Source organism: Triturus cristatus, chromosome 2_2, assembly GCF_964204655.1.
Source record: "Triturus cristatus chromosome 2_2, aTriCri1.1, whole genome shotgun sequence".
NCBI lineage: Eukaryota > Metazoa > Chordata > Amphibia > Caudata > Salamandridae > Triturus > Triturus cristatus.
Genome location: NC_140582.1, coordinates 404,971,762 through 404,996,613, shown reverse-complemented (window position 1 = coordinate 404,996,613; position 24,852 = coordinate 404,971,762).

Genomic DNA, 24,852 nt, shown 5'->3' with positions numbered 1-24,852 from the left:
GGAACTACAGATGCCCATTCTCAGCGGGTAGGTTAACTAGGATATAAAGAGGGCAGCAGATGTCCAGGAAAGGTGGACCCAGGGTTACGTGGGGGCTTTTGTCCTGCTGGCGCTAGGTTTGGTTCAGCTAAATCAGGTAAACTGACTATACAAGGCTGAACCTGGAAGGGACAATTTCTTTGTGGTGAAGAAGAGAGAAGGAAGAAATAGGGGGAACTGATGGGCATTTATAACACTCAAGGATGGCATGCAGTAGCAACAGGGAAGTATATATAAAAATTCAGAAGAGAGGGGCCCCGTACCACAAAAGGGGTGGAGCACCAACAGACACAAGTCAAAGCAACGATTCCCCTTTTGGAAAAGCAGAGTTTGTCAACACATTCACAACTTTATACAATCGATCACCAGGACAAGACACCCAAAAATCATCTCCATAACAACCTGCGTATAAAAAAAAAAAATCATATATTTTTATTATTATAAAATTGATCATATAGTAAGACACAAAAATTCATAAAAATACACAATAAAACAATGAGAAAAATGTTTTTGTTTAAAACAGCAATGCACAGTATCCTACCTATACATAGAACACACTACACATACATTAGTGCAAAATAAAGGGAGACTCAGTAAGGAACATTTTTTCGGAAACTAGGAGTCACAACAATCTATACTCTCCCTCCTATGAATGCGTCTCATGAGAGTATAGATTGTTGTGACTCCTAGTTTCCGAACTACTTAAATGTTGACATAATCAACTAGGAAAATAGCAGATCATGATCATATGTCTCCTTATTCCTGTTGATAAGAGATCAAAAAATGTTCCTTACTGAGTCTCCCTTTATTTTGCACTAATGTATGTGTAGTGCTTTTCCAAAAGGGGAATCGTTGCTTTGACTTGCAACAGGGAAGTAGGCAGAATAGATAAATGGCTGGCAGAGGCTTTCCCTGCTCGGGCCAAGTGCCCAAACCTTGTAGAAGCAATCTGGACAGATGCGCTCACATTGTGCTAACGGGGAGTCAGATAAGAAAAAGGTATTCTAGCCCATTCCTCAACTAAGCGTGGCTAGCCAGGAAAGGACAGCCTGGTGCAAAGAGGAGCTTGTAAGCCTTGCCTAGCTTGACTCTGTTTTCTGGTCCGTAATTATGCAAGGTGTGCTCTGAATGGCTAGGGCTGCCGAATTTGAAGTTGAGAAACCATCTGGGCAAATCACTTAGTTTCCCGGCCCGTGCCTAGAAATTATTGTGTCCGTCTGCATACATGCCAACACTCCCGATTCAGGCGTGAGACTACCGATTTGAAGGCTAGTCTCCCACCTCCTGATTCCTGCAAGCAAAAACCCGATTCCTCGGGGTTTCAGCAGACAGGGCTTGGTAATGTGTAACTTGCTAATTCTTCCAGCAATAGTCCGAATGGCGATGCAGGGGCTCTAGAAGGGGTGAAAAACCAACAAAGCCCCATTAACAACCGAATGGTCTTTTAAACACCTGTGAAGTACTGGGGGGGGGGGGGGGAGGGGCGGCTGTGTGTGTGCCCGGAAGCTGTTTCTGCCCGGGCTGACGGGGGAGGGGGGGGGGTGTATGCACTGACCGCAACCTGCCAGGCCAGTGCACAACTCTTGCATCCCCCTCTTTCTCTGTCTGACATTGCGCTCCATGCTTCTGAAAGGTGATAAAAAAAAACACGTGAAATTGCTTTTAAATGTCCGATCCTGCAGCAGCACACTTCCAAAGTCCATACATGACAGAAACCCGATTTAAGGCCCCATTCTCCCGATTTTTTTTTTGTTTTTTTTTAAATCTCCCACTTTGCTCTTCTGAAATGTTGGCATGTATGCGTCTGTAAAGCAACTGGTGCTCATGTAAAGCGCCCTGATTCCCTCGGGTCGAGTTCGCGCTATATTAAACTGCAAAAAAAGCTTAAAAAATTGCAGGAGCTCCAAACTACACTGCCTTTTTTCTCCTCAGTGCATCGGTATAAGCTCTTGATATTACGTAGCGAGTGTTAAAATGTTCATTACAAGTCCATGCGTGTAGTGTTCAAGCTCATATATGTGCCTCTGTTTGCTGTATGGTTTGGTCATTGATGAGGAGGCCTTTTTATGTTGATTTTTTTGGACCTATATTGGCATCTGTTTTTATGTATGGTGTAAACATTACGCTAAGGCAGTTAAATCCATGTATATATATTCCTTTCTTCTTTTTACCTAGCAGTTCAAGCACTAACCAATTTGATGTGCTTTTCTTGAGTACAACACACACGCGAAAGCACCTTAATTTGAAAACTTTGCAGCAGCTATTTTCAGGTGCAAATGCACTGTGCCACCGTCAAACGTAGATGTCTCTCTGTTATAGAATCGTTAATAATCCCTTGAGTACTCCTTAATGGCCCACTTCTGTCTTTCAGTTCCACACCTAAGAAATACCAATTTAATTGTTCAGTTTCTTATACAATGTATTCCTGTAAGATCTCAAATCGCCACCTGTGCCTAAAACTAATTGCTTTTGTATTGTTTATATTTTGTTGAAATGAAAGCCTTGCATTAAAAGCAGGCCTTCTATTCACCATCATTTTATTTACTCCAGACCCATAGTCACAGTTTGATATTTATTCCATTTACTTGTAGTTTTTGGATCTCTAAAGAAAAACACTGTAAAGTTTTAAAAACAAAAACTTTCGCTCAAGTAAATGCAAAGCGGAGTGACATTTCTCCAGACATGCTGCTGGGAGTATTAGTAAGACATGTTTTCTAAGCTCTGTATCTTTCACTGCAGGGCAATGTTTCCTCTATTAGGCTTTAGAGCACAATGCAGATCTTGACAGTTTTTGATAAAATGGTAGTTAACAATTACACTAATCACATTGCTAATGGCCATTTGCATAGAACAGACTTCCGGAGAGCTTTTAGAAGCCATCAATCCTATCCCATCACTCGGAATTCTCTTCTCGCGTGACAGCCCATTACAGAGGATAACATTTATTTTCTTGAGGACTTTGCAAGACATGTCAAAAACATGATGCTACCTTAAAATAGAAGTCCTGCTGCCCTTGATCCCAGGTCATTGTTAATGCAAATAACCACAGGCAATCTCCTGCAAATGAACAGTAAGCAAGCAGTCTTTGATGCATTCTCGTCCATTCTTTTCCATCAGCAGTGAGAAGCCTGCTGAGTGGTGACTGAAAGGGAAGCAAAGCTATTGGCTAAGCTCAACGTGGTCAAGTTGTCCAACAAGGCCCTCATGGGTGTGCCGAATTTGATGTCTCAAGTGTGATGATGGTGAGGGTGCCTGGAGTGGGGCATGGACGTCATTTAGGGGTCGCCAGGGGTTGCAGCTGTGAACCTTGACTTTTCCTTTACGACCCCTGGCACTTCATTTGCACCCCCCTGGTCTAAGGTGGCAAAATCACTGCCTGATAGAAAGGGGCAGCTCGTCCTTAATCCTGTCGTTTGAGGTCGGTCTCCTTGTTTTCTGCCAGTTTTCTTTACAGTTATAGTGAATCGTATTACATTATTCACAATTAGTGTAATAAAAATGGAGTACAATTATCTTGAATATGGCCTTCCCTGGCAGCTGAGGTTAGAAAAAAAAATGCTTTAAAATGTATGTGGTGTGCATGCTTGCGAATGAGAATGTGTTTATCTGTGCTAAATTGTGTGTGTGTGTGTGTGTGTGTGTAAGCATGTCTAAGTGAAAGTGAAGGTGAAAACGTAAAAAATGTCACAGCCACTAAGCCTGGCATTTTGGCGAATTGACGTGCATAATCAAGGAAGGCATGAGGCACTGGAAATTGAGAGACATCCCACCGAGAGGGATCGCTTTCGATGAAATTCCGCCATTTGTAGCGTTATTTAACTGCAAAAATGAACATCACTTCCAATAAGAATACATGCTAATTGTAAGTTATAGAAGGATGGCCAGTTACTTCTCACTGTCACTTAACAATGAAGTATGTTCCTCGGAGGAATGCATATTGAAGAAAGCTGTGGATGAATCAACAGAAGATAGCAGACTAAATTATACTTATGCCTATGGGACGAGCTTCAGAGTAAGGCTCCTCTACTATTCTTATGCTGTTTTACAAATTATCTTTTACTTTTTGTATTAAATTGCGGTTTTACTTTCTTAATCATTTGTTAGCCTCGTCATTTTAAACGCCTCTTACTAAACCTCGCATTTTAAAGCCTCATTGTATTAGCCTCGTCATTTTTAAAGTTATCTCCTCGCCTCTGATGAGCTTCCCGCTCCTGGATTCCCACCAGGCTGTGACTCACCACTATCCTCCCCGGTCCACCACGGGATTTTCCAATTGCGTGGAGGGAGTTAGCGGTGGTGTTTTCCCCTTCCTGACTCACTTCCTGGCAGGGAGGGAGCCCGGGTTAGCAGTCTAGCTGCTTCTGGGCATGCTCTATTTAAAACCATGCTTTTCCACACCTGCAGCGGGCATGCCACTCGCATGCCAAAGGCAAACCCGTCTGCGCCTGTCCCCGCCCAGCCGTCGCCAGGAGCAAGGATCCCTGCTTCTCCTTACCCAGGTCAAAGCCTCAACCAGAAATACACCGATACTAGCACGGAGCTTATTGCATTAAGGAGGATAAGCACCGCTAAATGCACTCCCAAGGCCCTCCCGGTAATGGAAGGACCTTTTGCTTGTAGAGACTGCCAATTCCACAGCTTGGAATTTCAGCAGGCAAATTTTGGGACCGCCACAGTAGGCAAGTAATACCCTCAGTTGAAAACAAATTATCATCCTCCCCACTTTAATCACTCCACCTGTAATCCTAGAGAGGGCTGAAACTGCTTCTTTGCCAATGTTAGATCACTGCCCAAGCACGCCACCGAAATTTGGGACTTGCTCTCCTCAGGACATACCGACATTGGTTTACTAACGGAAACTTGGCTCAAACCTAGCTCCACCCCTGCGTTTACGATGGCGATCCCTGATGGCTACCTCGTCCAAAAACTTGATAGGTGGGCCAAGGTCGGTGGAGGCATAGCCATAGTTCACAAGGACTCCATCAAGATTACAATTCTAGAACAATGCATTGGCAACAAATTGGAAATTCTTGTGTTCCAATTCGATTCCCAACCCCACTACTGCTGGAAAGGTGCACTTGTCTACCGACCGCCAGGCCTACTTCAGGAACTCTCGCTACAAATCATGGAACCTATTTCCCCACACATTATCTCCTCCAAACAGTTTTTGTTATTAGGTGACTTTAATGTACATAGTGAAACCCCCTCCAATGTGGACGCCTCAACGCTCCTGGTGGATCTAGCCACTCTAGGGCTGGAAAGGTCCAACATAGGCCCCACACATCTCGCAGGACATGCTCTAGACCTCATCCTGACCACCTCCCCCAAAATCTGCTGTGAGGCGCCTTGCCCACTCACATTGTCAGACCACTGTTTACTTTGTTTTCAAATAAAAGAAGTAGGAGCCATTCCCAACCCTGCAAAAACCACCCCCAGTCTGCAAAGACAATGGCATAAAATCACGCCTGAAAGCTTTGCGAATATTTTTCCAATGAATGCCTATATGGCTTCAGATAACATAGATGACTGTCTGGCCAGGTACAACAACATAGTAGGAACTACCCTAGAACAGCTGGCCCCATTAAATTCTCATCCAACTAGGAACGGGCGAACGCAGACGGTTTGGTTCGCTTCCGATCTGCAGAAGGTAAAAAGCCTATGCAAAAAACTGGAAAGGCGTTGGCGTCTCTCCCATGCCACAAATTACAAAATAACTTATACGAGCTCTCTTGCCCTCTGTTAGACCTGGCACCATTGGCGTGGGTCTCCTTTCCATTTTTGCTGTTGCCTCATATGTTTTTGCTGGTGTTAGATGCTTTGGGCACTGTGCCACTGCTGTCCAGTGCCAAAGTGCAAGTGCTCCCTATTGTAAATTAATGTATGAATTGGTGATTCCATAATTGACTGATTTGGTTTACTTGTCAGATCCTAGTATAGTGCACTGAGTGTGCCCAGGGCGTGTAAATCCAAATGCTGCTGGTGGGTTTGCAGAACTGGTTCTGCCACCCACAGAAGCGGCCTTGTAAAATGTGTCTAAGGTCTGCCATTGCATAGCCTGCGTGCAGTCTGGTACTGTCATGCTGACTGGGCAAGTGCACCCACTTGCCAGTCCCTTAACCTTCCCGCCGCCGTCGGAGCTGCTGTCGTCGCAGTTCTGAACAAGGATGTCGCCGCTGTAGTTGTCGCATCGTGCGGAAGGTTCACGCATCGTGGGAGAAAAGTATCGCAGTTGGAGCTGTTGCCGTCGCACTTCTGAACAAGGGTGTCGCCGGTGCAGTCCACACATCGAACCGAGAACTTCTCGCATCCCCAGAGAAGCGTGCCGCATCTGGAAGATCTTCACGTCTTTATTTCTTTGCACCAGAACTTTGCCGCATTTCCATCACTGCGACATTGCTTGTCGTGGAAGCGCAACGCATCGTAAGGTACATTGACGCAAAGTGTCGCATCTTAAGAACTGAACTGAACTAAGCTAAAAACTACCATCTTAAAGTAATAGTATTGTGTATTTTTGTCGTTTATGGTCTTGTGGTAAATCTATATAAAGCATACTTATTTTTGATATAAAAACTGTGCGGTGTCCATTTGTAGTGTTGTCACTGGATTACTGTATGTGGTCACAAATGCTTTACACACTGCCTCTGAGATAAGCCTGTGTGCTCGTGCCAAGCTACCAAGGTGGTGAGCAGGGGTTATTTTAGGAGTGTACCCCCTTACCCTGACTAGAGGCAAGGGTCCCTATTTGTCACAAGTGCATACCTGTGCCAACTAGAGACCCCCAAATCTAACACCCTATATCACAAAAACCTAAAGAACGCATGTAAAAGACACATTGAGTCACAACTTAATCAGGCTGGAAAGTCTTCTAAAAACATTATCGTATCCTCAATTCCTTCACTAATCCCAAGGTCTGTCATAATGAGGTAACGCCCTCACAAGAACTTTGTGACAAACTAGCCAATCACTTTATCCAGAAAATTGAGAACATATACGACAGAATCATCAAAGACAGGTAACCCCCTAACTACATCTCCACCTCAATCCAGCTTGAAATGAAATGAAAAAGATATTTGATAAAGCGCACTGCGGCCAAGCGGCTTCCTGGCGCTAAAACCTGATCAAGACTCACATAAATCAGACCGAAGGGTTAGGGAGAGAAAGCCTGAGAGAAGAGGAAGGTTTTTAAAGCTTTACGAAAATGGGAATAAATGGGAATACAACGGATAGAAAGGGGGAGACTATTCCAGAGCTGAGGGGCCAGAACCGAAAGGCGAGTGCCCCCGGTTCTGGATTTACGAAAACGAGGGATGTGCAAGAGAGACAAAGAAGAAGAGCGAAGGGTGCGACAGGGGGCATAAGAAGAAATGAGAGAGGTGATGAAAAGAGGGGCAGAACGGGAATGAGCCTGAAAGGCTAGACAGGCCAATTTAAAAAAAGATCGAAAGTGTACAGGAAGCCAGTGAAGAGATTTGAGTGCAGGAGTGATGTGAGAAAATTTAGGAAGGGAAAGAATAAGGCGAGCAGCTTGATTTTGAATGGCTTGAAGTCGGCGAGATTGAAAAGCAGGAATGCCTACATACAGGCCATTTCCATAGTCAATGCGGGAGATGACAAGAGCCAATACTATGGTTTTGAGGGCGTCAGTGGAAAAGAACCGAGAGATCTTCCGGATGAGACGAAGGGACAAAAAACAAGAAGAAACGACGGAGCTGATCTGACTATGCATCGAAAGGTCATGACTGACTTTGATGCCAAGAGTACGGACAGAGGGGACAGGTGAAGGTGGGGGACCAAAAGAGGGGGGCCAATGTGCAGGGGACCAAGGGTTAGAGGGGCCACCCGTGAGGACAAGTTCCGTCTTGTCAGGATTGAGTTTCAGATGGTTGGCGTTCATCCACTCAGAGATAAAAACTAAAGTAGAACACAATTTGGGAAGGGAGTCAGAAGAAGAGGATAAATCAAAGATGAGCTGAAGGTCATCGGCATAGTTATAAACAGAGACCCCCAGCTCAAGAAGGGAAGTAATAAGGGGTTGGATGTAAAGATTGAAAAGTAAAGGGGAAAGAGAGGAGCCCTGGGGAACGCCACAGGTAACGGGCGGGAGGGGGCCGAAAAGCCAGAGAGATGGACCGCCTGGGACCTATCCCGAAGAAAAGACGCTATCCAGGAAAAGGCCACACCCCGAATACCAGCTGATCTGACACGGTCGAGAAGGATGGAATGGTCGACCGTGTCAAATGCAGCGGACAAGTCGAGGAGGACCAAAGCTTGAGGAAGATTGAGATCGGCTTTCGCTTTGAGCTCATCCAGAACCGCGAGGACTACCACCTCCGTGGAATGACCCGGGCGGAATCCGGCCTGGTGAGATGCCAATAAGCCATTCTGCTCGACATAGGAGGAGAGGCAAGAGGTGACATGTGCTTCAAGAATTTTTCCAAGATATGGGAGAAGGGAAATGGGACGAAAGTTAGAAAGAAGAGAGGGATCCAGGCCAGTTTTTTTTAAGATGGGAAGGACAATAGCAGATTTAAAAGAGGAAGGTACAGAACCCAAAGCCAGAGAAGAATTGAGAAGAGCAAGAGGGGGAGCAGAGCAGCTGGTGAATAAGATTTTGAGGATACGAGCTGGCGCACAATCGGCAGGAGAACCTGACCTGATTTTGGCCAGGAGTTTAGAAAATAATTCAAAAGAAATAGGAGGAAAGGAGACAAAAGAAGAGAGAGGGGGAGGAGGGGGAAAGACAAGACAAGGTTGGGGCACAGGGGGGATGTGGGCTTTTATCTTCAAGATTTTGTCAATGAAAAAATCATTGAGTGAGGAGCAGAGGGTTTGTGAGGGAACGGGACCGGGGGTGGAGTGATCAGAAGTGGCTAGAGCGTGAACCAGGGAAAATATTTTCCGAGGCTTATTGGCAGCCAAAGCCACTTTCTCAGTAAAGTAAGCGGTTTTGGCTGCAGTGTTCGCTTTTTTGTATTCCGTGAGAAGAGATTTGTATTTGACGCGCCGAGATGGACTGTAGTTACGTCTCCAAAGGCGTTCCGATCGCCTAAGATCGAGTTTGAGCACTTTAAGCTTGGGAGAGAACCACTTGTGAGCGTCATGGGGACGAACCTTTTTGACCTTTCTGAGCGGGGCGACTAGGTCGCAAGAAGAAGCGAGCCAAGTGCGAACGGTCTCAGCTTGGGAGTCAAGGGGAAGGTCGTTAAGAGCCGGGGCAGAAGAAGCCAGAGTGAGCGTGAGGGCGTCGAGGTCAATCGAGTTCCAATTTCGGGCTAAGAGATTTTTAGGAAGGGAGGGCTTAACGGCCATGCCCAGAGAAATGGAAAACGTGATACTAGACATTCTTTGGACTGCTTCCCACCACTCTCTATAGATTCTGTGGAGTCTCTGATAAACACCGTCAAATCAGGCTCTCCTCAGGATATTTTACCTGTTAAGATATCCTCCCAACTTTATAAACAGTTGGCTCCCACAATTTGCTCCATTCTCAACTCTTCCTTGAACAAGGGCTATCTTCCACCTGAATGGAAGGCGGCTCAGGTAATCCCCATCCGGAAGAAACCTAATGCCCCTCAGGATGACCTGTCCAACTACCGCCCTACCTACCTGTTACCTTAATTGTGAAAACTTCTGGAAAATCATATGAACAAGCATCTCTCAGAGTACACTGAAGTAACAGGATGTCTCGACCCCTCTCAGTCCCAGGTTTAGTACGGAGTCAGCACTGATTGAAGTCACGGACAACCTTAGGCACTCCCTAGATAATGGACATGCAGCATTACTGGTGCTGCTGGATCTGTCAGCAGCGTTTGACACGATATCCCATTTCATCTTACTAAATAGACTAAGTAATATTGGAGTCCAGGGCCTCACTTTCCAGTGGAGCTTCCTAGCTCACCGCACCCAAACCATCAATCTCGGCACCTTCCGCTCCCAAACATCGGAGCTGACTAAAGGTGTGCCTCAGGGATCCTGTATCAGTTCCACTTTATTTAACATTTATGTGGCTCCCTTAGTGAATCTTTTAAGAGATCTGGGATTCATCCTAATTTCATACACTGACGACAGCCAGCTCCTAATGGCGTTTGACAAAAAATCTCCCAATACTCAATCAACCTTCTGCAAAGGCATGATAGCCATATCGACTTGGATGAGGAACAATTTTCTTCAATTAAACGCCAGCAAAACATGCTGTTTGGGGAAGCACCGCTACTCTGGTCCACAGATTGGTGGCCCACTGACCTGGGTGCTGCCCCTGTCCCGAAAACAGTGGCAAATCCCTTAGGAGTACATATAGACCAGAAACCAACGATGAAGGAGCAAGTTACGACAGTTGTGGGCTCTTGCTTCCATGCTTTGAGTCTCCTGAGAAGGGCTTTTCCTCTCACGCCATGACAGTCCAGAAAACTCTCCTTCAGGCATTAGTAATAAGTTGCTTAGACTATGGTAATGCCCTCCTAATTTCAGCCACCAAATCTTCTCTTAACAGACTTCAGGTGGTTCAAAACACTGAGGCCCGTTTAGTCTCCAACTCTCCTGCTAGGACCGCCTTTCTGCCACTTCTCCAGGGTCTACACTGGTTACCTATCTGCAAGAAAATTCAACATAAGATCTGCTGCATAGTGCATAACACAACACATGGTAATGGCCCTAGCTATCTAGCAGATAGACTCATAAGTTTTCTAACTTCCAGAACTCTTCGCTCTAGTTCTAAATCACTCCTCTTGGAACCCCGTTTTAATAAATCCCGGGAGAAAGCTTTTTACCATCTGGCCCCCTCCCTGTGGAACTCACTCCCCAGCCACCTCTGGATTTGTACCTAATATCTCCTAATCCGCAAGCTCCTGAAAACCGCTCTTTTATGATCTCCTTCTCTGGTCCCTCTATAGCACTCCCGCAGCACGGAGACACCCTTTAGGGGTGATTTGGGCGCTTTACAAGACTCTAAAATAAAATAAATAAATGTCTATCACCTAAATAAATGTCTGCACTTCCAATGAGTACCTGGTCCTCAGTGTATAAATGTTCGGCTCAATTCTAAATTTTTAAACATTGACTCATTTTGTTAATCATGGGAAGAACAACACCATACCACATATACAGCTTCAAAGATTGTATCCAAGTGTTTTTGACATATTCACAGTTAAGAACGAGTACATAAAATGTGCACTGTGTGATGTAACAAATTATGTATGCATCTGCGCCAATCACAACTGTGGGCTTGCGCTCAAACTGATGAATAGGTGTTTGAATAACAGGAATGTCCCTACATGTTTGTAAAAACTGTGCAAACACATTAATAATGAATTGACCCTTGGTATGATGATGCACCTACAACTTTTTCCTGATGAAAGTGCCATGCACTTGTGTGAAGGTCATGCTCCCAACCTCATCACCATCGTGGATCCAATGTCCTCCAAATCTGACATGCATATTCAAAGGCTTATTTCCATGTTGTGTAGCAATACAAGTATTAAAACATGGGGCAAGATGGCGTCCGCACAACGGACGTGTGTGTGAGGAGCTCCTGGATGACTCGTCTTTCCCGTTCGATTTGCGGAGTTGGACGCGCGGCGATATAGATGACAGCAGCGGTTCTAGTCGGACTGTGCTGTGATTCTTTTATGTGGCTATTTTCACTGTTCACTGCTTTCTGGGCAGTTGTTTAAGTATATGGAACAGGCACGCGCTCATCCATGCTGACACACGGTAGCAGCTGAGGAGGAGGGGGATCGGATTGCAGCCTCACCTTAGCTGGGTTGTTAACAGCAGCCAGATCGACTCTTTGTGGAACCTGTGGAACCTGCAAGAGTAACGGGGTGTGCAATTACTGTCGATTTGGCGGTTTGGAGAGACAGAACAGTACATTTGGGTAAAGTCTCTGATACAAAGTTACTCTAGATAAATCTCCCGCAAAATAATGTAACTGGTCTTGGCTGCGAGCTGGCAGATTACGGGAAAACGATTGGCAGAACCTTTTGGGCGAACTTTTTGCTATTTAATTAATTTTATATTAATCCTCTGCAGCAAGCCTGTGTAAACAAGCAACAAAATATAACAGCTGGGGAGTCTGAAATGTATTGTTTTTGTGTGCACTGGGGACACCACTGGAGGTTTGATATGGCACCTAAAGTTGCTCGAGGTAGGAAAACAAGAGCCACTTGGGAGGGTGCGGTAGGAACACGTGCAGCACTTGCAGCAAAAAGCTCCAAAGAATTGTTTGGCGTCGAGCATCAGGATAGTATTTCACAGGGTACGGGTTTTGTACAAGGGACACCTAAGATATCGCAGATTTTTCAAGCACCTGTTGGCAAAAAAGCGGTGACTTCCTTCATTGCTTCTTCAAAATCTGATACTCGTGACGCCCAACAAGGGGGGGGGGGGGGGGGGTGAACCGTCCGGTTTATTTCTTGAGGAGAGTTGTTTACCTTTGGAACATGCTGCACCACCCCAGGTCATTATTGACATTCCTAATGAACCGGCATTAATGGATGAGATCGGTATTATTAGTGATGATAGGAATGAACCTATTACTAGTAGTAAGGATAGTGAGTTTTATTTGCTTTCAGAGCACTCGGAAGAGTCTGATGTGGAAGGAAATTTCCAATCACACGAGGAGGGTCTTGGTGATATTACCCCTATAACTATGGAAGGCAACCACACTAAAAATCCTCTTTGGGGGGTATATCTATAGAAGCACAAACTGTACGGAAGAAAACTAAGGACGGAATGACCGGATTAGCGATAAATAAATTTCGAATTGGGAGCTCTCCAGCGGGGAGCCACTGCTTGAAGGTCTGGACTTATCTGAACAAGTTTTAAAACAACAGAGCACGCTTTGCATGGATTGTACATCATTGCATGCTCTGACTTGTCGCAGACTGCAGAAATAAAAGTAGTGTGTATCCGGATATATAACACGTAGCGTTGCTTCTCCTGGCGAGTGGTAGCTTTCTATGGGGTGGTCCTGGGATGGTTAGCCAAAGCACTAGTGAATATCATGAATCTTATGTAGGGTGCAAACATGAGCCTCTTGTCATTACCGTCAAGTTTATTGCAAGAAATGCGCATGCACAGTTCTCACAAGGATTAGTGAGATGGCGAAAAAGAGGAGGAGGGCAGCCCAGGGATGCCGCATGCCAGGTAAGTGTTTTTCAATTTATTTTTTAATAATGTTTAATTACTTTTTATAATGGGGGTGGAGGTGGGTGGCGTAGCAGAGCAGACTTTGTTTTCAACTCCGTGGACCTCCGTGTAGCCCCGCTAGGCACACTACGCCCAGGGTTACAATATATACACATGTTTGAATAAACACATATTTATTACATAACAAGAATAATGATAATTCACCCAATAAAATATATAAATATAGACATACAAACATAGACAAAAACAATAGTTACATAAACTACAAATAACTATATAATTTTCAAGTGCAGTCCTGCTGGCAATAATATTTTATTTAGCTATATGGAGCTATTTAAATGCACCGCAATACTTATGAGTATTTTACATAAAAGAATCTGAATTTGTTAATGGCAATTTTCACCTACTGTACACCATTTTGATTCCATTTAAATGATAAAAAAAAAAATTGTAATGCGGTTACTTCGCAATCCAGCATTGTGCTATTTGTGCAGAATTTCACTAACAGAATATTGCAAATTGTGTTTTTCCACTTTACAATTACTTATTGGTTGTGCACAGGCTGTTTATTTAAGTAACATAGATTGGCGACCTTTGATTTTACAAGATGAACGCCATTGTTGTTAACCTAAGAATGAACTTTTTGCAGTCACCCGTTTTCTATGTCAGTGAACATTATGTTTATATGTTGCCCGGTAACTTGATGTCGGCATCGTGACAAAGGCTCTGTGCCGAAACGCGTAGACACTTTTACCAATATATTATCTGATGGGACAAATAACATCCTGTGAAATTGAAGCGTTGACGAGTGCCATTCTTTCCTTGTGTATTCCTTTTGGGAAGGAGCTCTTTTATATTTGTATATGTATATATTATCTACTGGCGGTCGCCAGTAGATAGTTATAGTTAGGACCGAGTTCCCATAGGAAATCTGAAAATTCTATTTTGAATAACTTTGGCGCCGGTTGACTTATCTTCGTGAAAATTTCAAAACTAATGGGGCGCTCGGCTCAGCCCCTACCCTGAAAGTCTGGGGGTGATTCGTCAAGCGGGGGCTGAGAAAAAAGGGGGGTCCCAAAACATGTTTTCCCCATGCATTTTCCCATAGGACATTTAGTCGAAGGTACAGACTGAACGGCTGAACAGAATTACTTGAAATTTGGCAAAGAGGTAGTCCTCATGTCAGGCATGTGCCTTTTGCATATATGGTGTCAATCTGTTCAGTAGTTCCTGAGAAAATCAAAAGTAAAATCACATATATATCTGGGCGGAGAATAACCACACATCTCATCGTGAGATCTGATTGGCTGTCAGCACTTCATCCAAGAAGTGTTGGCAGCCATCTTGTGACCAATATACATGATAGCACCTCATTAAAAAGCATTGCAGTTAATAGAAGCTTTTAAGACTTTAGTTACATTATAAATCATTTGTTGATGGTACCATACTCATTTTAGGAATTGTGGTGTGTTCTAAGGTGATTTTACCATGTGAAAAAGCCTTCTGCTGTGATATCATGAATCATGTTTGAGAGAAAACTATTTTCTCATGCTTTTCCCACAGAGGTTTGGAAGGTGATCTATAAGCTAAACTGAGAGCATATTTTCTGTAAATTCACATTATCTTTCTCAGTCATGTGAGAATGAAGTCTGACATTCTCAGTAACACATGTACATCTAAAAAGGGCAGAGACTGTCAGTTGATTCCTTTGTGTTCTACTGCAGCTTCCCAGAGTGTTCTAAAGAACAACTAGAGCGCTAACAGTCCTACTTATGACAAACGTATGGCACACCTGAAGCCATCTTGGTTGGAATAAAGTGGTAACTCTTAATACATTTAATTTAAAAAGGAACAAAATGAGGGGGTTCATTTTGCCATAGAAAGTATGATTAGTGCTGCAGAAAGAAAAATTAGGGCACATGTTGAGTGACTTCTCAAATCCTCTTCTATTTCATTAAAAAATTCTGACATGCAGCCTGAAACATGCACTTTCAATACCAGCAGTAGAATTACCTGGTGAGCAGTAGCTTTACTACAGTGATCTAATAAGCAACTAGAGTGCTAACATTCTGAATTTATGGCAAATGTGTGACACATTTGAATGCCTTCTTGATGGAATCAAAGTAAAAAGCTGAAAGTATTTCCTACTGAGGAGACTGTAGTAAATGAGGAAATTAGGAAACTTCATAACAAATAAGTCCCCCAAAATGGCCACCAGAGACAAAAGAGCCCAAATGTAGCCCAAATATCACCCAGATGTAGCCCAAGTATAGCCCAATGACATAATGTCCCAGAGTGTTCTAACGAACAACTAGAGCGCTAACAGTCTTACTTATGACAAACGTATGGCACACCTGAAGCCATCTTGATTGGAATAAAGTGGTAACACTTAAAACATTTAATTTACAAAGGAACAAAATGAGGGGGTTCATTTTGCCATAGAAATTATGATTAGTGCTGCAGAAAGAAAAATTAGGGGACATTTTGACTTTTCAAATCCTCTTCTATTTCATACAAAAATTCTGACATGCAGACTGAAACATGCACTTTGAATACCAGCAGCAGACTTCCCTGGTGAGCAGTTGCTTTACTACAGTGATCTAATGAGAAACTAAAGTGCTAACATTCAGACTTTATGGCAAATTTGTGACACATCTGAATGCCTTCTTGATGGAACCAAAGTGAAAAACTGAAAGTATTTCCTACTGAGGAGACTGCAGTAAATGAGGAAATAAGGAAACTTCATAACAAATAAATCTCCCAAGATGGCCACTAGAGACAAAAAAGCCCAAATGTAGCCCAAATATCACCCAGATGTAGCCCAAGTATAGCCCAATGACAGAATGTCCCAGAGTGTTCTAACGAACAACTAGAGCACTAACAGTCTTACTTATGACAAAAGTATGGCACACCTGAAGCCATCTTGATTGGAATAAAGTGGTAACATTTAAAACATTTAATTTACAAAGGAACAAAATGAGGGGGTTCATTTTGCCATAAAAACTATGATTAGTTCTGCAGAAAGAAAAATTAGGGCACAATTTGACTTCTCAAATCCTCTTCTATTTCATAAACAAATTCTGACATGCAGACTGAAACATGCACTTTGAACACCAGCAGCAGACTTCCCTGGTGAGCAGCAGTTTTACTACAGTGATCTAATGAGCAACTAGAGTGCTAACATTCAGAATTTATGGTAAATGTGTGACACATCTGAATGTCTTCTTGATGGAACCAAAATAAAAAACTGAAAGTATTCCCACTGAGGAGACTGCAGTAAATGAGGAAATTAGGAAACTTCATAACAAATAAATCTCCCAAGATGGCCACCAGAGACAAAAGAGCCCAAATGTAGCCCAAATATCACCCAGATGTAGCCCAAGTATAGCCCAATGACATAATGTCCCAGAGTTTTCGTAAGAACAACTAGAGCGCTTACTGTCTTACTTATGACAAAAGTATGGCACACCTGAAGCCATCTTGATTGGAACAAACTGGTAACACTTAAAACATTTAATTTAAAAAGGAACATAATGAGGGGGTTCATTTTGCCATAGAAATTATGATTAGTGCTGAAGAAAGAAAAATTAGGGCACATTTTGAGTGACTACCAGCAGCAGACTTCCGTGGTGAGCAGTAGCTTTACTACAGTGATCTAATGAGCAACTAGAGTGCTAACATTCAGAATTTATGGCACATGTGTGACATATCTGAATACCTTCTTGATGGAATCAAAGTCAGCAACTGAAAGCATTTCCTACTGAGGAGACAGCAGTAAATGAGGAAATTAGGAAACTTCATAACAAATAAATCTCCCAAGATGGCCACCAGAGACAAAAGAGCCCAAATGCAGCACAAATATCACCCAGATGTAGCCCACATGTAGCCCAGTGACAGAAGTGTGCAAAACACTTATTTTTTGTGTATTTGCAGTTTTATATAGTGCAGACTTGTCAGGTATTGGAGTGCTTTACATGAGCATTGGTTACATCACACAAGATCAAATTCATTTTGGTTGTAGACATGGGGAGATTGAGTGATTTGACCAGAATCTCAGAATGTTGAGCTGAAGCAGAAACTCCAACCTGATTCCCCAGTTGCAAAGTCTGCAGCTCTGGAAGTAACGCCACATCCTCTCCCCTAGGTGCAACATTTAATCAAGTGGTCAACTGGATAAAAAAACATAAAGATTAAAAATAATTTAAAAGTTCTTTGTCGCTATTCAAAAACTCAGAAAATGTGTCCTCATTTTAGTTTTTTAGAGCACTAACCATAATTTTGATGCAAATAAGACCCTCTCATATATGTAATTTCTAAACGAAATACTCTAGGTATTACAGTTTTCATTACATCAAGATGACGTCAGGCGTTCCACACTTTTGTAATAAATATAGAATGTTAGCAATCTAGTTGTTCATTGGGATACTGTTGAGAGGCAGAGGCCAGGGGTACGGACTCTGAAAATTGAAGGCAGGTAGGAGAGTGCAGAGGCAACAATTTGACCACACTGGGCAGGCAGGAAGGGCAGTGGCAGCACAACAGACTATGGAGGGCAGTGGAAAGGGGGGCAGGGGCAACAAACCAAGAATACAGGACTGGCAAGAGAGGCTGTGGCAATATAATAGACCATTGTGGGCAGAAAGAAGAGGCAGTGGTAGTACAACCATACATGCCAACAGACCCGTTTCAGCCAGGAAACGTCCAATGTTTTAAAGCTCAAATGGGCTTTATTTGATCTGCCTCCTGTCTACAATCTCCTCTTTTTTAATGTAACTCAAAGGGGAAAATCAATACCACCGTTTTTTTCAAAATTTCCCTCTTATCAAGTTCAAAATGTTCGCAAGTATGGTACATTGGATCACGGTAGGCAGGAGGAATTGGGGTAGGGACATGGACTCGGATAACAGAGGACAGGAGGGACATGGAGAGGTGCACCAAACTGACCCTACAGGGCAGGTATCAGGGTTTGCAGCAGCACAATACAGCACACAGCGCATGTGGGACAGGAGTGCAGCACAACAATCCATAGAAAGCAATAGGGAGGGGACAGGACCATGCACATGGACAACAGAGAACAGAGGGGAAAGAGGCAATGGTAGCTAGCTGACCATAATGGACAGACAGGAGAGAAAGCTGCAGCATAACAGATCATAAAGGGCAGGATGGACGGATCAGGGGCATTACAATGGAACAGACAAGCCAGGAGGGAGGGAATAGGGGTCTGCACATGGAAACAGAGGGTTGGGGGCAAGGGGGCAGGGCAGGAGCACCAAGATGACCATGGAGGTCAGGCAGGATGGGCACTAGAAACAAGACACACAATGGAGAGCAACAATGAGACTATGAGGGCATACACACAGACCATGGAGGGAAGGTGGGAGGGGGTCAGGGGCAGCTAGCTGACCACACAGGGAAGGTGGGAGGGGCCATGGCAGCACAGAAGACCATGCATGGCAAGCTGGAGGGTTAGTGGCAGCACAATGGCTATGATGGGCAAAAAGGAGGGTGCAGGGGCATGCACAAAGGACCATGGAGGATAGAAGGGAGGGTCAGGACCTGGGCACAGACAAGAGAGTTCAGGGGAAGGGGCCTCACAACAGACCGCGCGGGGATGGCAGGAGGAGCAGTTGCAACACAACAGACCAGGGAGGGCAGAAGGGTGTGGCAGTAAAATGGACCATGGAGGAAAGGATGAAGGGGATAGGGGCATGGCATGTGGACAGGCAGGGTGGAGGTGGCAGGGACAGGTTACAGTCATCTGACAATGCTAGGCAGGTGGGAGGGGAGTGGCAGCTCAACAGAACACTCAGAGTAGATAGGAGTGGCAGGTCCATGGAACATGGTGGGCAAAAAGGATGGAGCAGGGGGAAAGAGAATAGGGGCAGCAAGCTAAGCACAGAGGCTAAGCAGGAGGTCAATGATAGGCCTTCGAATTGGGCAATGGAGGGCAGGAGGAGTGGACTGGTACATCATGCTAAATGGAGGGCAGTAGCAGCACATCAGACCATGCATGGCAGGAGGGAGGAGGCTAGTCCATGGATTCAGACAACAGAGGATAGGGAGGAGGTGGATGGGGCAGCAAGCTAACTGTTCAGAGAAGGTGGGTATTAGGAACTTTATTGTTTTTAAAATGTGCGAACTACTTAAAATATGAACAAGTATGCAGCATAATCTCACTTTTATTCAGGAAGAAGAGGACGTTTGTGACTGTGACTCCGGGCTCACTTGGCAGAAACACCCCCTGACCCTCCACCCCCCATCGCAAAATGTAATGCCTGTGAAAAGGGTAGGTGAACGCAGTGTTATATAGAACATAGCCCTAAGAGCATGATTGAAAATGAAAACTAGATATAGTATATGGTATAAACTATGCACCAAAAAGTTTGATATAAGATGCACCGGGGCGTGAAATATAATATGCGATACATTGTGACTCTAAAGTGAGGTTCGTCTCCTTTCCAGAGAGTAAAATAAAAAGTATTACACATCCGGCGGTGGATGTGTGTTTTATTAACCGTGAGGGGGGTTTCTTGCATAGTTTGGTCGAATTTTTGTCGAATCCCCTTTGAATGGCTTGGTGTGCGTGTATATGAAATGTGCCCGTCATTAGCTACCCATGTTTGTATAAATAAACGACAAGGGTGTCTACTTGGAGAGTGCCCACCGGCGGGGGCGCCGGGATTAGGCACGGTAGGGCGTCAGACACGTCAGAGCTTCACTAGCAGTGTAAATACATTCCATGTGGATTCATTCTATGCATAGTCGCCTTTTAATGAATATCACGCAAATCGTCATGGTGATAGGTACATATGGTTTGTCCAGCATGTCCTAGGTGTTTCTATAAATATACATTTTTAAAAAATAATAAGAAACAAAGGCCGGCGCCGGGGATGGTGTCCCCGGGGCCATAAGTGGCCTGAGGAGGGGGCAACGCGGCCCCCTCCTAAAGAATTTTTTTAAAAAAGGCCATGACCCGGGGGTTGGGGTCCCCGGCGCCGATTAAGGCTTTGGGAGGGCCAAATTAATTTTTTTCAACAAAAAAAAATTAGGGTGCAGTGCAGGCCCTGGGGGATGGGGTCCCCAGGGCCAGTAAATTAGAAAAAGAAGGGGGGCCACACAGCCCTCCATCTTAAAAAAATAAAATAAATGAAAGACCGGCGTTGCGCCGGAGGCCACGCCCCCTCCTTGCAGCACTCTGCAAATGCGCCCCCTGGCAAGTTGTAAGTTGGGGAATTAATTCCTCTTCAATACTGAGGGTCCCTGAGGGCCAACTAGCCCAACAGGTATCTCCAGTATGCGCCAGGGAGCTGCGTTGCAGACAGGTGTTCTGAGGCCACGCCCCTTTTTACACCTCTATGCAACGCAGCTCTGTGGCGCTTACTGGAGGTACCTAGTGGGCTAGTTTGACCCTAGGGACCCTTAGGATTCAAGGGGACTTAATCCCTCAACTTAGAACGGCCAAAGGGTGCGTTTACACAGTGGTGAAATGAGGGGACAGGGCCTGAGGTGACGTGGGCAAACACACCCTGTGGCACGTTTTAAGTTGGGGAAATAATTCCCTTTCAATCCTGAGGGACCCTGGGGGCCAACTAGCCCACCAGGTGCTTCCAATAAGCGCCACTGCTCTGCGTTGCAGAGAGGTGGTGCAGTCCGTGCCCCTTTTTACACCTCTCTGCAATGGCGCTTACTGGACGTACCTAGTGGGTTATTTTGCCCCTAGGGATCATCAGGATTCAAGGGGACTTAATCTCCCAACTTAAAAAACGGCCACAGGGCGTGTTTACACAGTGGGGAAGGGAGAGGAGGGGGCCTGAGTTAACGTGTGCAAACAAGCCCTGTGGCGCGTTTTAGGAGGTAGTTTTAACACCCTGCTCTATTAAATACTAGGGGCTTACAGAGGAGGTCATGCTGATCACAGGGGGACCCCAACGCATAGTGTTCCCTAGTGTATGTAGGTGTTTTCACTGTATTCTAAGTGTCTTTTAACATAGCACTGGCTCTAGGACTGGTTAGTCAGACTCAGTTACCACCAGTATCCATCTGAAAAAGTTGAGGGTACAGGATGATTTTGCAACAAGGCTTCTTTCTGCTCTTCTGTTTGTTGTTTCTGCACGTTATCCTTCTTCCTGCACTTTTCTTCGTCTTTGAGGACTTCTGTTGCTTCTTTCTGCATTTCTTTTTTTTCTTTCTGTGCGTTTTTTCTTCTTTCTTCACATGTCCTACCTCTGTACGCATAGTTAGGAATTAGCATTTAAAAAACCTTTGAAATTCACTGAAAAAACCATAGGTTTCAGGCACGTTATAATTAGGAATTAGCATTTAAAAAACCTTAGAAATTCACTGAAAAAACCACAGGTTTCAGGGGCGTTATAGTTAGCTGGACTTTTCACTCGTACAAAACCATTGAAATTCCCCCGTTATAGTTAGTTCAGCTAACTATAACTCGCGCGCCCGCAATGCACTGCTGATGACGTCACATATTACATCACTCATGACATGGTCAGTGACATCACTCATGACATCACTCATGACATCTCAAATGACATCACTGATGACATCATCCTTGTGATAGAGTGGCAGACCTCCTCTCCCCCTAATATAACCTTTGAAACACACATTCAAAAATAGAAACTAAAATTTTCAAAACAATGGACATACCAATATCAGTTACAACAACCTATTCATTAATTCTAAGATCCACATACACATCTACTCATTCACCAACAGTCCTATACAGTCACTCATACATGTACTCACTCATCATATGTACTCATACACCTATACATCCTGTTACACAACACCACTCATCCATAGAGTTACTCACACACATAGTCACTCATGCTAATAAAGAATCAAACATCCATTTACTTGCATATACAGTTATACACCCACCACCACACTTACTTCTACAGAAACTTACACATACTTAGTCTTTTAAACAATCACTTATAGAAACACATACTTATTCATACAGGAACTCTTTCAATCTCTCACTCTCACATACATTCACATATACTCACATATACTCACTTATATACACCAATAGTCACATATTCTAGTTTAAAACATATGTAGTTACTCTTAAATACACTATTGAGACAGACATTCACTCACTAACACACCCATGTACACACTCATCCACCCATATATTCCTGCACACATGCTGTCTTCAACACATACAAACAGTGAGTCACTCATTCATGCACCTATGCACTGCGTAATACCCCCCACCGAACCACACAGACACTCAGACACTCATACTGATACTCAAAAAACAACTAATAACCTATATAGACACTCATGTAGCTACTCACCAACCCATGCAGCCACTTATACACAAAGTGAGAGACTGATACAGATATTTACATATTTAAACATTACTCACTAAGCCATGTATTCACTAAGATACACTTAATCAGTCAGTTATACAATCAATTTTTCAAAAACAAATCATCCATTTAGACACTTATATACCCATTTATTCTTCCATCGACCTTGAGATATACATATATAAAACATATTTAATTTTCAGAAAAACACACATTCACTGGATGATGTCATTTGAGATGGAACAAACAGAAGAGCAGAAAGAAGCCTTGTTGCAAAATCATCCTGTACCCTCAACTTTTTCAGACGGATACTGGTGGTAACTGAGTCTGACTAACCAGTCCTAGAGCCAGTGCTATGTTAAAAGACACTCAGAAAACAGTGAAAACACCTACATACACTAGGGAACACTATGCGTTGGGGTCCCTCTGTGATTAGCATGACCTCCTCTGTAAGCCCCTAGTATATAGTAGGGCAGGGGATTAAAACTACCTCTTAAAACGCGCCACAGGGCGTGTTTGCACACGTCACCTCAGGCCCCGTCCCCCCCCTTCCCCACTGTGTAAACACGCCCTGTGGCCGTTTTAAGTTGGGAGATTAAGTCCCCTTGAATCCTGGGGGTCCCTAGGGTCCAACTAGACCACTTAGTACCTCCAGTAAGCGCCACAGAGCTGCGTTGCAGAGAGATGTAAAAAGGGGCACGGCCTAGACCACCTCTCTGCAAAGCAGCGCAGTGGCGCTTACTGGAAGCACCTGGTGGGCTACTTGGTCCCCAGGGTCCCTCAGGATTGAAGGGGAATTATTTCCCCAACTTAAAACGCGCCACAGGGCTTGTTTGCACACGTTAACTCAGGCCCGTCCCCTCCCTTCACCACTGTGTAAACACGCCCAGTGGCCATTTTTAGTTGGGAGATTAAGTTCATTTGAATCCTGAGTGTCCCTAGGGGCAAAATAGCCCACTAGGTACTTCCAGTAAGCGCCATTGCAGAGAGGTGCAAAAAGGGGCACGGCCTGCACCACCTCGCCGCAACGCAGAGCAGTGGCGCTTACTGGAAGCACCTGGTGGGCTAGTTGGCCCCCAGGGTCCCTCAGGATTGAAAGGGAATTATTTCCCCAACTTAAAACACGCCACAGGGCGTGTTTGCACACATCACCTCAGGCCCCGTTCCCTCCCTTCACAACTGTGTAAACGCGCCCTGTGGCCATTCTAAGTTGAGAGATTAATTCCCCTTGAATCCTAAGGGTCCCTAGGGTCAAACTAGCCCACTAGGTACCTCTAGTAAGCACCACAGAGCTGCGTTGCATAGAGGTGTAAAAAGGGGCGTGGACTCAGAACACCTGTCTGCAAAGCAGCTCCCTGGCGCATACTGGAGATACCTGTTGGGCTATTTGGCCCTCAGGGACCCTCAGTATTGAAGGGGAATTTATTCTCCAACTTACAACTGGCCAGGGGGCACGTTTGCAGAGTGCTGCAAGGAGGGGGCGTGGCCTCCGGCGCGATGCCGGTCTTTTATTTATTTTATTTTTTAAGAAGGAGGGCCTTGTGGCCCCCCTTCTTTTTCTAATTTATTGGCCCTGGGGACCCCATCCCAGAGGGCCTGCACCCTAATTTGTTTTGTTGAAAAAAATAAATTTGGCCCTCCCAAGGCATTAATCCGCCCCGGGGACCCCCACCACCATGTCATGGCCTTTTTTTTTTTATTCTTTAGGAGGGGGGCCGCGTTGCCCCCCTCCTCAGGCCACTTATGGCCCCGGGGACCCCATCCCCCGGGGCCGGCCTTTGTTTTAAAAAAATATATATTTATAGAAACACCTAGGACATGCTGGACAAACCGTATGTACCTATCACCATGACGATTTGCATGATATTCATTAAAAGGCGACTATGCATACAATGAATCCAAGTGGAATGTATTTACACCGCTAGTGAAGCTCTGACTTGTCTGTCGCCCTACCGTGCCTAATCCCGGCGCCCCCGCCGGTGTGTACTCTCCAAGTAGACACCCTTGTCGTTTATTTATACAAACATGGGTAGCTATTGACGGGCACATTTAATACACACGCACACCAAGCCATTCAAAAGGGATTCGACAAAAATTCGACCAAACTATGCAAGAAACCCCCATCACGGTTAATAAAACACACATCCACCGCCGGATGTGTAATACTTTTTATTTTACTCTCTGGAAAGGAGACGAACCTCACTTGAGAGTCACAGCGTGCTCCTGGCTGAGCCCAATGCTGTGTTACACCCAGCAGTGCCCGCCGAGTGCCACACACCTCTGTGTTTTATTCCACCAGCTAGTGCATATGCTATGACACTCTCTAGCTCATGTGCAC